This window comes from Apium graveolens, chromosome 7, assembly GCF_009905375.1.
Source record: "Apium graveolens cultivar Ventura chromosome 7, ASM990537v1, whole genome shotgun sequence".
NCBI classification, from domain to species: domain Eukaryota; kingdom Viridiplantae; phylum Streptophyta; class Magnoliopsida; order Apiales; family Apiaceae; genus Apium; species Apium graveolens.
In genome coordinates, this window is record NC_133653.1 from 139,099,910 (window position 1) to 139,116,537 (window position 16,628).

The following is a 16,628-nucleotide window of genomic DNA, read 5'->3' on the forward strand; positions in this document are numbered from 1 at the left end:
TCCAACTGGTTCTTATGAATAATAATAAATGTAGATCAGTCCAAAGCCATATTTGTCTTCATGAGAACAAGTATATCAGCACATGATGCCCATGCATCATTCTCCTCTTCTTTGAAAAACAGTTGTCCTCAATTGATAATAAATGCATATGAATATATTAAGGCCCTGCTCCGCATCGTTCTCCTCTATTTTGAAAAGAAGTTGACCATGAGTTTTATAGAATCGAAGGATCAACACACAAAGATGATAGATATTAATGAACTTGAGAACATTAAATTTTAACCCTATGATAATTACCTTTGGTAGCAATATTAAAAGAACAAGAAATTTTGAGTTTGTATTTGCTCCCAACAAGTTGTCCACGCCTAGAAAATTATTAGAGTTCTTCTCCTGAACCAAAACAACCCCAACACTTGATTTTATTTCTGCTCTCAACAAGTTGTCCATACTTAGAAAATTAATGGAACTCTTCTCTCCATGTAAAATAACCCCAACATCACTATCCGCTCTCATCAAATTTCCCATGCTTAAAAAATCAATGGAATTATTCTCATGATCCAAAACAACCCCAACACCACTTGCATCACAATCGACTTTAAAAGGATTAAAAAAATCAGGTATAGTTAATGGATGAGTAATCAACAAGTTACCATGATCCTCTTGTTCCAGTCCATGTTCAATTTGCTTCTCAAACAAGCATAAATTATCCACAACTATTGGATGTGTGGATAATTTTTATATTTTAAATTCAGATTCTTCTTCATGTTTAACTTGCTCTTCTTCTTAATCTATTTCCCCATCGTTAAAAATAATGGTTGTAGTAATGTCCTTAGTATCACACATATTCATCACCAGGTCACTAAGGGATTCTTCTTGTACATGTTCATAACCCTTACACTTCAAATCAACTAATTGGTCTTCAGTTGCTAAAGGAGTTGTGTCATCATCATCTTTCTTCAAGGAATCATATTTAAGAGAAATTTCAGCACAAGAATGAGCCATGTTTTGTGCCTTTTTCTCAAAACCAATTGTGTAGTCATCAAAGAAGATTGCATCTTGATTGATACCATGTGATTCTACCAATATATCTTGCAAATAATCAGTTGAGATAAAATGTTTTTTTCATTTTCCCTTAATTACTTTCCAAGAATCAATTCGTGTTTTACCTTCTTCTCTCCTTTTTAATTTCATAAGTTCATACCACAAATTTGCATAACCTTTGAGCTTCGATCTCGCTACTTTAAATCTCGTGTGATCATTATAATCCTTATAGTCAAAGACCCATTCAACATGTTTCAACCATTCAACCAAAATTTTCGGATCAATGCTCCCATCAATATTTGGAATATCCAAACGCAAGCTATTACCATCATTCTTAGATTTACGAATAATATATCTTGAATACTCTTCTAAATCTGATTTGTGTGCATATTTTTCATATTTTTACGAGGACTATGATAAGAATCTTTTCGATTTAATTTTTCAAAAACATCCTCCAGTTGCTCCCTTAATTCATAGATCTCCATATCTCTTTGTGCATTTAAACCTTTTATAACATTCAGTTCTATATCAATAAATAAATCAGCCTTATTTCCTTTGTTATTATGAAGAAAACCCTTCGAAGAAGTCTCTAAACAACTAATAAATAAATCAACCATGTTACCCATGTTTTTTCTTTAAAAAAACACTCAAAAACGTCTCCGAAGAGCCAACAAATACACCAGCCTTTTGTCAAACATTTTAAGAAAAAAACCTTCAAACAAATTTTCAAACCAAGCTCTTGATACCAAGATGATATGTATTTTCTATGTAGATCAGATCTGTTACAGAACAAATAACTTCAGTTTGCTTTTATAAAGAATTTATTCACCAAGAAATAAAACTAAAATATTAATTTTTTTAGATTACTTAAAGAATTTAATCACCCACAAACTAAATGAAATCTGGAGAAGAAAGTATGAAGGAATTAACCAACTTTCAAAAAGTTTTGCAAGTATGAACTCACTATTTATTCTTATAAAATTCTTTGGCTCAAATGATTACAAAATAAGGGTATATATGTGCTAGGAAAATAACCTAAGCACGTTAGGAATCCCAACCGGATTCAAAATCAATTACTTAGCTAATATTTGAGTCCAACTTGAAAATCCATCAAAAACTTAATCCATGTAGGAAATTACATAAAAACCTACTATGACTGGGAAATTACATAAAAATAAAATTCAAGTAGAGAATGAAATCTTGGTGCTTGAAACAAGAAAAACCCTTTCAACTGAAAGGTAAAAACTTGTAAGCCAAAAATCTGCTTAATATATAATAATCAACCCAATCACATAGATCAACCCATGTTGGTAATTAAACTGACTATTGGTCTTGTAATATTGTCCAATTGGTTCTCACGAATAATAATAAATGTAGATCAGTCCAAAGCCATTTTGTCTTCATGAGAACAAATATATTAGCACATGATGCCCATGCATCATTCTCATCTTCTTCGAAAAATAATTGTCCTCAACTGATAATAAATGCATATGAATATCTTAAGGTCATGCTCCGCATCATTAGGATGTCAAGAAAACGGCTCACAAGTGGCTAACTTGAAACTAATAGAGCATAATATTCATTTTTAATTAAAGCACTCAACATGAAATTTTGATCATGTAAAAGCTGAGCGAACTCTCACAAGTATTAAGCCCAAGCATATATTATAATGTACTTTCCCACTTCATATTGGACGAACCAATGAACACAAACTCTTTTTGATCTTCTTCTTTTTTCTTTCTTTTTTTTCAAATTTCAAGTATTTCTCCAGCAACCAAGGCCAGTGAAAAGTCACCAAGAAAAATAAGAGTTATTAAATTAATCCCTCATAATTTTCAGTATAATGCACTTAATACCAGCACATGCACATGGATCGTCCCTTTTATATGATATTACAGTTACCACTCGTTGGTCTCAAAGGAGTACTTAACTTTTCTTCTCAATTTATTTTTATATTTTTTTTAAATTGGTACCCCCAAATTGCCTCACTTCAACAAAGATATCCCCACACTATGTATCACCCACCCTTAAATAAATCAAAATGCTCTACTAGTAGATCAAGACAAGAATAAACACATAGGTTCAAGCATTTAGAGTGGTGACATATCAAAAGAACGGGCAAAAGGCTCAAGGGTTCACTAGGGATAATTCAAGAGTATTGTTTAGGATAAAATGTGGTTAGCTCCTAATGCCTTTATCATTTTCATGAATACACATACCATGTAGACCCAATAAGGTTTAAAATAAGTTCTAGAGCGACGTACTCGATGATGAACAACATACAACAATAAAATAGATCGATATATAATGTACCAATCACAAATTAGGCTAAAATTCTAACAAGGTGAAAGCATGCTTCAGTACTTACTGAAATTGACAAAGATGCATCTCAAGTTTTAGAATTTTTACAAGCAAGTACAAGGAATAATCAGGCAACAAATGATTTTCTAAAGATATGGTATATCAACTAATCATGCAAAAGAAGCTCACAAGATGTGTACTTATCATTGTTAACACACTACGAGACATGACAATATACAAGATTTTTTTCTATTTTTAATTAATTTCTAATTTTTGTATTTTATAATATATATATATATATATATATGGATTTTTTATCATTGAGCCCACACTTAAGTAGTTCATTATCCCCAATGAACTAACTAACTAACAAAATACAAAAAGAACAAAATAAAATTCTACACTAAAAAGAATAAAAAACTCCCCTCGGATCAAGGTGTACGAAGAGAACGCAGAAAGTCGGAATAAAAATTCTCGTGGTTGTTATGATGGAGCTGAAAAGAAGTAAAAAATAGTCTGGAACCACTAGCCATTAGAAATTACAGAACCACACCCCCGCATGACACCCCAATATTAATATATATACATTATAATACATAACATAAATAATATATTACAAATATTACAAGTTTAGTATAGGTAAGGTATTAGATATTTTACATAAATAAATAAGAAAAAAATCAAAAAAAATCAAATAATTAATTAATTAACAAAATAATAAAAAAAATGTAGTAATAATATTAATATATTAAGCTACTTAGTAGTAGTAGTAATAATAATAATAATAATAATAATAATAATAATAATAATAATATGTACTTAAATAGTAGTGATCAGAAATATAATAATAATATGTACAAATAATAATAATAATAATAATAATAATAATACTATATTTTTAGTAATTATAAAAATATATAAATATAATATCAATATTGTTAATAGAAAAATAATAAGAATAATAACAAAATAAAAATATTATAGAAATAATATTACAAAATAAATAAAAAATAAAATAGAAATAATATACACGGGAGGGGAGACTGCACGGGGGTGGAGGTGGAAACACGCGCGCAGGGTAGTAACATGTCATGCACATGTTATAGTACAGAGACTGTGAGCACCGCGGGTTGCTAAACACGCACCGCGGTACATTTTTTTGTTTTTTTTATACATTCTTTACATAACCAACACACCCGCAGGAAGAAAAAGTGCACCACGAAAATATTTTAGTTTTTTTTTTAATTCTTGATCAGAGATTCTCGCAACCGCAAGAATAAAACTTACACCCCGGTTCCGTTACCAACTGAACATAACAGGAGAATCGCGTGCGATGCATGTATCAAAATTTTTCAAACACTCCTGAAACACTTAAGATAAAAAAATATGAACGCACCTTGGGAGAGTAAAAATAAAATAAAATATGCAAAAACTCTACATAAAAAAATCAAAGAAAACTTAATAATTAACTACTCCTATAAAAAATGAGTTATCTCCCAAGAAGCGCTCTCTTTTTTTAACTGTCATAGCTTGACCTCTTCAAAACCAAAATGGTAAAGACAGAATATTTAATTTCTCGACCATAAAGTCACCACCACGAAAAGTATCAAAAACATCGATAGTTGATTTTATCCCTTAGAATGTCTCCACACAAGCAACAATAAAATTGAACATGACATCAATAAGCAACAGTTAGAGAAAATGCTTGTGCAGCTTTGGAAAACTTGGTGATAAAAGATTGATAAAATTCAACACCCCGAAAATAACAAAACCCCTTAGCATTCATATGAGGTGGAGGCTCAGGCGGTGGCTTATCAACCCTCCTCACTCTCTCAGGAGTCATTCGAATATCTTGTATTATCACATCATTTATTAAAGAGATACTTTCATCTTCCCCTTCTTCTTCAGCTTGAAACTAAAGAGCCGTTATAAATGGATCACCAATAAGAATTTGAGAAACATCTTGGAAAATTGGTATAATCACGTCAATATTGTCGAAAGTATCCTCAAGTATAGGAGCCTTGTGAGTAGAGGCTAAAGTGAAAATAAATTTACCAATACACAATCGTCGATCCATAAAGGTTATGTCTCGATTTAGGAATGGTAGCTTCGGCTCAAGTTGTAAAAGAGAAGCAACCACCATCTCAGTTTTGCTTTCTTTGATTTATCCATCCTCACTCACATTTTCCTCAACAACAACATCATTGATCTCATAATCAAAGGCATGCTCTTCCTCAGAAATAGTATTTATATCAGCACCGAACATCAATAAATTGACATCCTCAGGATAGTTATTAAGATTTCTAACACTCTCGTCCTTTTCTAGTTGGATATGTTGTGATGGTAAAACTCGAGTTTCCTTTTAGTAGAAGAGTTAGCCAGCTCTGCAATATAAGCCCTTATTGATAAAGTTTGAGTTTAGCTCCTTGATCTCATGCATCAATTCTTTCAACATCTTGTTAGTTCGTTCAGCTTCCATAACCACATTAGTTAGAGAAAATTGTTGCTCTTCCTGTAGAGAATATTGATATTATTGCAGCGGATCATATTGCTCATCATAATATTATTGTTGGTATTGTTGTTGATCATAGTGTTGAAAATTATGAACACCATTATCCATGTAAGAGAAATCTGGCTGATCCACCCATTCTTGATCAAATGTATTAGAGTACTGGTCGTACCCATATCCATATTCAAAAGAATTCATTTCTCCAAACTGAGTATTCTGAGAATTATAGACATTATACGAGCATTCATAACCATAGTGACCTGTGGCAATATCCTTAGTATGTGCCTTGAGTAAGAAAGAGAGATATGCAAAACTATCATCATTATCCATTGCGAACCTGTAAAAACTCAACAAAGCCAAGAAAAATAGTAGAACTTGCCTCAATCGGAACAAAGTCCCAGCGAGATAACATAAACAATCTAAAAAACCAAATTAAAAACCAACAGAAATTAGCTGTCTCCCCGGCAGCGGCGCCAAAAACTAGGCATGTTTATTTTATTCTAACTAACCGCAAGCGCACGGTGTCTATTGCTAGTACAAGGTGGCAAGTGCAGGTCGTATCCACAAGGAGTCAAGTTCTATCAATTTCGACTCAATTACTATAGATATTTTTCAAGAGAAAAATGATTGTGTGAAGAATATTTTAACTAACTAATAACTATAACTAATTTAACACTACTTAACAAGACACTAAATAAGGAATATTAAAATATAGGGAAATCAGGTCCAGCATGCTTACATAATAATTGGCTTCTAAGCTAAAGGAATAAATGTGATTACATAACTAAAGTATGATAATCTCTACCGAACATTAACACTCTCAAAATCTTATACAATTTATCACTCCTAGTAATTTAATTAGTTAGGTAATTAAAGCAACTGTTAATCTCTTCCGAGTATTAACGCTCTCAGAAATCCAATGATGCTCCCGTTCTCACTTTCAATTCTACGAATCATGTTATTCCCAAGGAACTAACAATGAGATTTACAGAAGGGGGGTTGAATGTAAATCTCAAAACCTTTTCAAGTTTTGAGCAGTATCAAAAGCTAAGTGTATGATGAACATATGGGTGTGTGAATTGCTTTGAGCAGGTGCAGACAGATGTATATTCAAGACACAAATGTAAAGAACACAAAGGCTTTAAAAACTTTTCTGGTGGATTTGTTGTTCCACCAGAGATGTGTATTTCAGAAAATCCGTGATACAAAGAATTGATCACAGTTGCTCCTTAGTACAAACTAGATGATTTTCTCTCTATGTTTTTCTAAACAGCTCTGGAAAATCCCCTCTAATTACTAGCTGCAACTTGGTTTATATATCACCAAGTTTACAAGTGAAGACAAAGATAAAATACAATTATAAAATAGTTCTTCACATGTTTCTTCTTCATTTCTCTATCCAATGCAATCTAAGATAATTTGTGAATCTTTGAATACTTCCTTGTTTGCACCAGAAGGGAAATGCTGCTTTTTCTTGATTCCTCCAAGAGGCTACCACATTCCAATTGTCTTTTTCAACCCATGTGCCTCTGTCAGCTTATGAATTGTCACTATCAACTGCTATGGAACTAAGCATCCGTTGAAGCTTTCATCCATTGATGGCTTTATCCGTTGATGCTTTAGTGACATCCGTTGATGCTTTAACAGTTGAAGCTTTATCCGTTGATGCACTCATCTGTTGATGGATGTTATCCGTTGAAGCTTTAGAGACATCCGTTGAAGCTTTGTTTCTCATCCGTTGAAGGCCTTTAATCTATCAGTTGATACTACTACATTTACACAAAATTATAAGGCATGAAATATTTACAATTAGCCCTCCTATTTGCATATCCACTAGTAGTCAACATGACTTATAATTTCCCATAACTTCTAAGAATTATAACTTAAATACAGAGACTGAAATGTGCTACAATACTAAACTTATTTCTAAGTAAAGCTACTCCATCAACGGATAGCCAAGATGGTCTTATCTGTTGAGGCTACAAATACTAGATTTCTACTTAAGTATTTTGCTTAACTTATCATCAAACTAATACATATATTCCTAACAATCTCCCCCTATTTATGTCTACTAGAATTGTAGGCATAAATTCAGGGTTAACTTGATGGTAACAAAACACTTAACAAATATATGAGCTGAAATCAAGTAGAAATTCAAAAGTGCTGCAAAAGTGTATGCACTGAGATAGAATTAAAGATTTACAGTGTTTCCAAGGGTGCTCCTTTAGTCTGAGCAAATCATTTTCTTTTCCTTTGTTCCCTTGTTTTCTTCCCTAGCCTCCTGTCATTTTCCTCTACTTGGAGTTGGAGCTGTCTGTAGAATTCAGCTTCATCTTCTTCACTGATGTCCAACTTAGATTGCATGTCCTTGAAAGTTTCATTACTGACAATTTTAAGCTGGTCTTCAAGTCTGAAAAATCTTCTGACTCCTTTGTTGTTTCTGAACTCCATCAACCAATGAGGTGATTTATGAATTGTAATTCCATGCTCAGGGATGAGTAATGTTCTAGGCAAGGAATTTGACTCCCACCAATTCTTCCTTATGCTGGCAATCTTGTTGAGAATCTCAGTTTTGGCAGTCCTGGTAAAGCCAGTATCCCTTTTGATAGCTGAGTAGACTCTAACCAAGGTAGAATAGCCCTCACTTAGAATTCTTTGAAGAGGCCAAGTCCTTTCCACATTTCCTTTATATTTGAACACTAGCCTTTCTGGTAGCTGTCTATAGACACTTATTCCCCTTACTTCCTCCAGCTCATCCAGGAAGAGTTCAATATCTGTATGTTCTTTTATGTCACAAATATGAACATAATCATCCTTTGAGGCTTGTGGCTTAGGCTTAGGTTTATATTTCTGAGTGAATTTACTTGAGGTTAGGGGAGGTGTTGATTTGGATTTTCTATTCAGTTTCTTTGGTGGTGGAGAAGTAGTTAGGAAGGTAGGCAATTTGATGGTGTCCCAATCAATAGGTTCCTCTTTAGGGATGATTGTTTCACCATGAATATTTATACTGGGATCAGCCACAACAGGTTCAGGAATAGAAGGTAGTGGTTTAGATTTTGACTGGGTTTCCTCAGTGTCATCTTCACTCTTCCTTTTTGCCTTGACCTTCTTTCTGTTCCCTTTCCATTCCTTTCTTTCCTCACTCCTTTCTTCCACACTCTCACCAACCATATTCCCCATATCCACATTTATGCTTTCAGTCTTGTCTCCTTCACTCTTGTCTTCAATTTTCTTCTTTTCTTCAATTTGACTTGACTCTAGCTATTTTTCAAGTTTTGCTTGTGCTCTTTTGTCAGCCTTCAGCTTTTTAGCTTCTTCTTTTAGCCTCTTGGTCTCTTCCCTCTTGGCTATTGAGAATTTTGGATGTCCTTGCATCACACATATGCTCTTTCCCTCTCTATAGATGATAGCCATATTCATTCTTTCCACTACATCCTTGGTCTCCTTGTGCTTTATGATGTTACCACCCAAAACTTTGTCTTCATCAGGCTTTGGAAGAGGAAAATCCACTTCTTTTAGTTGAGCAAAGCTTAGAGGGTTCTTTGTAGAGTCCTTGTTGAATCTAGTGGTTGGCTTGAGTACCATGGGCTTCAGGTTCCTGAAAGAAGTTTCTCCAACCTTATTCCTCCTTACTGGCTTGTGCTCCATTGTGATTGGCTCAACTTTTGTGCTATGTTTCACAGATAAGGATTTTGTAGTTGAAGAGCCAAACACTTATTGCATCCTTTCATCAATTTTTCTCCTTTGCTCTTTCACCTTCATCTCAGCTGCTGCTAGCTGGATTAGATCAATTCCATCAAGCTTTCCTTTGATTTGAAGTGTTGGAGAAGTAGTGATGGCTGGAACTAGCACTTTTGATATTTGTATATGTGTAGATGGCTCCCCTTCCCCTTCCCTTTTATTCTCCCCCTTTTTGTTATCATCAAGGAGAGGGGTCAAGCCCTGTGTTTTAGCAAGTTGTATTAGAAGACTAGTCTGAGACTGTTGATTGTGAAGAATGGTGACCACAGAGTTTTCAATAATTTGAACTCTTTCCTCCAATTTGGCCATCTTCTTTTCAGCATCTGATTCTCTTCTCAGTCTCAGTAACAGTTCCTGCATGGTACCAAAGGGCATGATTGAATCCAGCTTCTCAGAATTATAGGACTTCAAGTCAGCTATATCGTTCTTGAGTTCATCCACACTTAGATTCTGTCTTAATTGTTGTAGCTTCATGAGATGTAGAGAATCTAGGTGGGCTTGAATAATAGCCTTGGTACCAGCATTTGAAGTTTCCTGAATGGCCTTTTGGATAGACATGACTTGTTTGACTAAGGATATATTGAAATGCCCTGGTGTAGATTCCTTTGTCAATGCCCATTCAGGTAACTCTGGAATAGAACTTGGACCTTCAACTCCCCCTAAGTTCATGCTTCCATCAAAAGAATCAGAGTCATCATCATTAAAATTTACTCCAAATTCTTCAGATGGCTCACCAGCTGTAGAAGGCATCCTATTGACAACAACTTTATCCGTTTGTAGAGATTCTGAAGTATGTACTAGATTTAAAGTCTTTTATGCCTCATCATTACCCTGAATAGCCAACAGTTGATAGGCTGACACAGGATGAGTAAAAGTGTCAGCATCCAAGGAAATGTTATCAATTACAGCGTTGTAATGTTACTGAAATTGTCTTTCCTTTTCAGCATCATCCACAATCATTGACTCACTAGCAATGGCTGGATCCACCCTTATAACTCATGTACCTTCTTTTCTCTCAATTTCTCTTTTTTCTTGCATCAGGGGCTCCCCCTGGCTCATAATCCTCACACCCTCACCTTCACCTACTAAGGTGGTACTCCTATCACTTTCTTTTGCCATGCTGGAAGAAATAGCATGCATATTTAGACTCTCAAGCTCTCCTTTTGCCCGGGAGCAACCCAGCCTCTCACTCAAGTTTTCACTCCCTTCCCTCAATCCTAGAAGTGATTGTACAGTAACCATGTCTTCTACACTTGGAGTTAATTCAGTTGTTTGTGTAGAGACCATTAACGGATAAGGAGTATCCGTTGAAGTTGAAACTGATGGTATCAACGGATAATTACTGTTAAGCTTATCCGTTGAAGAACAACCACTTGTCAACGGATGAGGAATATCCGTTGAAGAAGGAAAAAAAGTAGAAATTGAAAGTGACATAATTGTTGAATTTGTGTGGATTGATTTTAATTTAGGTGACACAGATTCTTCAACTAAGTCTGAAAGAATTGGCTGATGATCCAACAAATCATCGAAAAGATGATGATCACCAGTATTTAAGTGGGGCTCCTCCCTGAGTTGTAAAGAGGGAGAATCAGGAATTGATGTGAATATCATGTCAACATCCAGAGATGGTGATGGAGAATTTGGTGATTGATGTATGTCAATTTGGAGAAAATGGGGTTGTGACTCCACATTTGTTGGAGTCACATCAAGCTGAATTTGAGAAGGCATAGATACAGATGGTTGTATCTGTGCAGTGTGTGCACCCTGTGTGGAAACTAGGGTTTTGACCCTCTTTCTTCTTGTGAAGGCTTTTACAGGTGAGTGTGTGGCTTCAGTGTCCCTCCCTCTTTTGTTCTGTGTCCCTGGTTGGGGACTATTTTCAATAGATGCACCCTTTTGGGAGGATGCAACTAGGGATGAGTTTGAATCCTTTCCAACCACCACAGTCTTTTGAGAAACTGTGGTTTGGCTAGCTTGGGTACCACTCACCTCTCCTACCTTATTCTGGGGGTTTTCTTGATGTTCACCCATCCCCTCACCACTAACACCCTGTACACTCCCCTCAAGGTTCATGGTAGGTGTTACAACTGTTGTCTTTTGAGAAACAACAGAGGTGGCTTTCTTTGACTTGGGTTTTGAAACTTTAGGTTTGGTGGCCTTGATAGAAATCTGTTGGGGCATTGACACAGATCCCACGGCCACACTTGAAGGCAAAGAAGTGATGGGGTTGGAAGAAGTAGGAGTTGAAGAAGTATTTACCTCACTTACCTGAGGTGCATCCATGATTGGTAAGTATACCAATGGAACCTGACTATTGAGGTTAATTCTCAAAAGGTCTGCAAGGACCCTCTTCTCTTGTGCCCAACATTTGAGTTTTTTACTCTCATTAGTTATGACCAAACCTTCAGCAACATGGTTAGCCAATAACATAAAAAATCTAGCATAGTAGATATTATGAGGTCTATTAGCCTTGTTACCTAACCTAGTACCCAATTCTAGCATAACATAATTGCTAAAATTAAAATACCTATCAGAAACCAACATATAGAGCATATTAACAAGAGATGAAGTTATTGCATCAAAATTACTAATTTTCCCAGAGAAAACCTTGATAAAGGCATCACTAAGAAAACTCCATTCTTTCCTAAGGCCTTTTCTCCTAATACTGCCTAAACTAGTAGAATCAAAGGAATAGCCTATGGAATCTAACATGCTAGATACATCATTATCAGTATGTGGTGTCATGGCATTGTTTTCAGGTAATTTAAAACATGACTGTATATCATCACAGTTAATACAGTAATCCTTACCTTTGAGAGAGAAAGAAATGGTCATATCAGTGGGGTTGAACTCAGAAGTTGTCCACATTTCCTCAACTACCTCACAGTAAATCATTGGGGATTCCAGCATTGCATAGCTCAGTTTGCAGTTTTTGATGAAGTCCATCATCTTGTGATAATCTGAGTGGGCTTCATTCTTTTCTACCAAAGCTAAGAAATTATTTTTCTCATAGACAAATCCAGATTGGGACATTATCTTTACTACTGGTGCCATTGTTGTGAGTAGAAGTTGCAGAGAAAGATTGAGAGTTTTGGGAGAAAAAGAGAGTAAAAGCTTTTGAAAATTGCAAGAAAGCGTAAAATGAAAATAAGAATTCAAAGGGGCTTTTATACTTTCTCAAATTAAAATATAAAGAGAATGATTAAACAATATTTTTAAGTGAATTACAGTCGTTTGAGAATAAAAGAAAAACTGTATGTATTCTAAAAACTGCCTTTAATACAAATACATAAAACTGTGTATATATATATGTATCAATGGTTAAGTAAATAGAATCAACGGCTGTGACTCACTCAAAACGACTGATGTGACACTTCAACGGATGAGGTAAACATTTATCCGTTGAAGATTAACATAATTTTATCAGTTGAAGGATAAAATTACCAGAAATGTATTTGGCTTTCAACGGATAATGGACATCCGTTGATAGAACAACTTTGGCTTTCAACAGATAGGGAATATCCATTGATAGAATAAACTTTACTTAAAACCAACTTTGTTCTTGCAACAAATTGATTTCAGGCTACAAGACAAATTGCAATTAGAACATGAATTTAGGAATAATTAAGCATACCTAGCTCACTTACTAGTCTTGTGAATGTTGATTCATCAAGTGGCTTGGTAAATATGTCTGCAATTTGTTTTTCACTTGGAACAAAATGAAGTTCCACTGTACCATTCATCACATGTTCCCTTATGAAGTGGTACTTGATGTCAATGTGCTTGGTTCTTGAATGCCGCACTGGATTTTCAGTAATGGCAATGGCACTTGTGTTGTCACAGAATATTTGAATTTTATCAACATTTAGCCCATAGTAAAATAGTTGATTCCTCATCCATAATATCTGTGCACAGCAACTACCAGCAGCAATGTACTTAGCCTCAGCTGTTGATGTAGAAACATAATTTTGCTTCTTACTGAACCATGACACAAGCTTATTCCCTAGAAATTGACAGGTGCCAGTTGTACTTTTCCTGTCTATTTTGCATCCTGCATAATCTGCATCTGAGTAGCCAATTAGATCAGAACCAGACTCTTTAGGGTACCAAATTCCTAGATTTGGAGTCCCTTTGAGATATCTGAAAATTCTTTTAATAGCAACTAAGTGAGATTCTCTAGGATCAGCTTGAAATTTAGCACAAAGACGTGTAGAAAACATTATATCAGGTCTACTGGCAGTTATATATAGAAGTAAACCAACCATGCCTCTATAGCTTGTAATGTCCACAGACTTTTCAGCCTTGTTTAATTCAAGCTTAGTGACAGTGGTCATGGGAGTTTTTGCAAATGAACATTCCATTAAGTCAAACTTCTTTAAAAGATCATAAATGTATTTGGCTTGACTAATGAAAATTCCACCACTAACTTGTTTAACTTGTAAACCAATAAAATAAGTTAGCTCTCCCATCATGCTCATTTCATATTTACTTTGCATTAACTTAGCAAACTTTTTACAAAGTTTATCATCTGTATAGCCAAATATAATATCATCTACATAAATTTGAACAAGTATTGTAGAGCCATTAACATTTCTAAAGAAAAGAGTTTTTTCAACAGTACCTCTTGTGAAGTAATTATCTAGGAGAAATTTTGACAAAGTCTCATACCAGGCTCTAGGTGCTTGCTTTAGTCCATAGAGTGCTTTCAACAGATAATACACATGGTCTGGAAAATTTGGATCTTCAAACCCTGGAGGTTGGCTCACATAAACTTCTTCCTCCAATTCTCCATTCAGAAATGCACTCTTGACATCCATTTGATAGACTTTGAAATTGGCATGGGCTGCATAGGCTAGAAAAATTCTGATGGCTTCAAGTCTTGCAACAGGAGCAAATGTCTCATCAAAATCTATTCCCTCTTGTTGAGAGTAGCCCTTGGCAACCAATCTAGCTTTATTTCTTATGACAATGCCATTTTCATCCATTTTGTTTCTGAATACCCATTTTGTGTTAAAAGAACTTTTGTTCTTTGGCTTGGGTATCAGCTTCCACACTTTGTTCCTCTCAAATTGGTTTAGCTCCTCTTGCATTGCTAAAATTCAATTTGGATCCAATAGAGCTTCTTCCACTCTCTTAGGTTCCTCTTGTGATAGAAAACTACTATATAGACATTCATCTTGAGTAGCCCTTCTAGTTTGCACCTTAGATGTTGCATCACCAATGAGTAGTTCAAAAGGATGATTCTTGGTCCATTTCCTTTGAGGTGGTAGATTAGCTCTAGATGAGGTTGCCTCAGTATTGTCATGATGTGAGATAGAGTGTTGATTGGTTGAAACTCCCCCTATGTTATTGGTCCTTTGTAAGGAACTGGGAGTTCTATCAACTGATGATGTAAATTGATTATCCGTTGATGAACTATGATCAACGGATGCTCCATTATGTACTTCAACGGATGATGCACTTTGTCTTTCAACGGATGCTGCATTTTGTGTATTATCCAAAGGCAGATTTTGAATCCTTTTTGAAGTGTCTTCTCCATCATTCTCATCTTCACTATCATCACAATATATCTTAATATTGTCAAATTTGAGTCCTTCATAATGTCCCTCATCTGTTAGTCCATCAATCTTTTTATCATCAAACACAACATGCACAGATTCCATAACAATGTTGGTTCTTAGATTGTAGACCCTATATAATTTTCCAGTAGAATAACCAACAAAAACCCCTTCATCAACCTTTGTATCAAACTTTCCTTTGTGATTAGGTTGATTCCTTAGAATGTAGCATTTGCAACCAAAGACATGAAGGAAGTTTAAGGTTGGTTTTCTTCTCTTGAACAATTGATAGGGAGACATGCCTTTTGCCTGATTGATTAGAGAAATATTCTGAGTGTAACATGCACAATTAACAGCCTCAGCCCAAAAATATGTTGGGAGTTTTGACTCTTCAAGCATTGTTCTTGCAGCTTCAATTAGTGATATGTTCTTCCTTTCCACCACACCATTCTGTTGTGGAGTCCTTGGAGCTGAGAACTCATGCATGATCCCATTTTCTTCACAGAACAACCTCATGGTAGAATTCCTGTACTCAGTTCCATTGTCACTCCTGATATTCCTTACTTTGAAATCTGGATGGTTGTTGACTTGCTTGATATGATTGATAATGATTTAACTAGCTTCATCCTTTGATCCAAGAAAATAGGTCCATGAAAACTTTGAGAAATCATCTACAATCCCTAGGCAGTATCTTTTCCTTGAAATTGACAATACATTGACTGGTCCAAAAAGATCCATATGTAGCAGTTATAAAAGCATATTCATCCAAGTAAAGCCTCACACACTTGCAACAATTTCTGAATTCTACTGGTGTCCTTACTTTCTCCAAATTCCTCATTTGCTTTGATTTCGGATTTGAAAGTCACATCAAACTTTGACTTAATCTAATTGGAATTGATTTCCATCTAACTGACCATTAATTGGTAAAATTAACCAATTAACTCACTTAATTGATCAATTACACCAAGTAATGACTAGCTAAATGAAATCAAAGACCAATTGTATATAGTCGGATTGGCTGTAACAACCTTTTTCAAGAGCCGAGATCACAATTTTTAGAGTATCAACATGAATATCAATAACACACGGAATTATAATTTCTATCTTTAAGAGTATGGTATTTTCCGCAAATTTGGGCAGCATCTCCTTTATATTATGATTACCAGTCGGACTCAAGCCGACACCAACAATCAATCAAACAACCAAAAATCAATCCACAAGTGTACCAACCAACTGCCACCTTCTAAACTTACCATTTCACCACCACATATAATACTAGCCGGTATAACCCATATTTTTAGTTCAACTTAAGATTATAGCGAACAATTCTTATTATACCATACCTTTTCTCATATCTTCTGATTATAACAGAATATCACTATTGAGTACAATTATAAATTATTCTAGAATTCTTCTAGTTCGTGTTTCAATTCAAACTCTCTAATTAACAATTTATCCATCCTTGAAAATATACACTT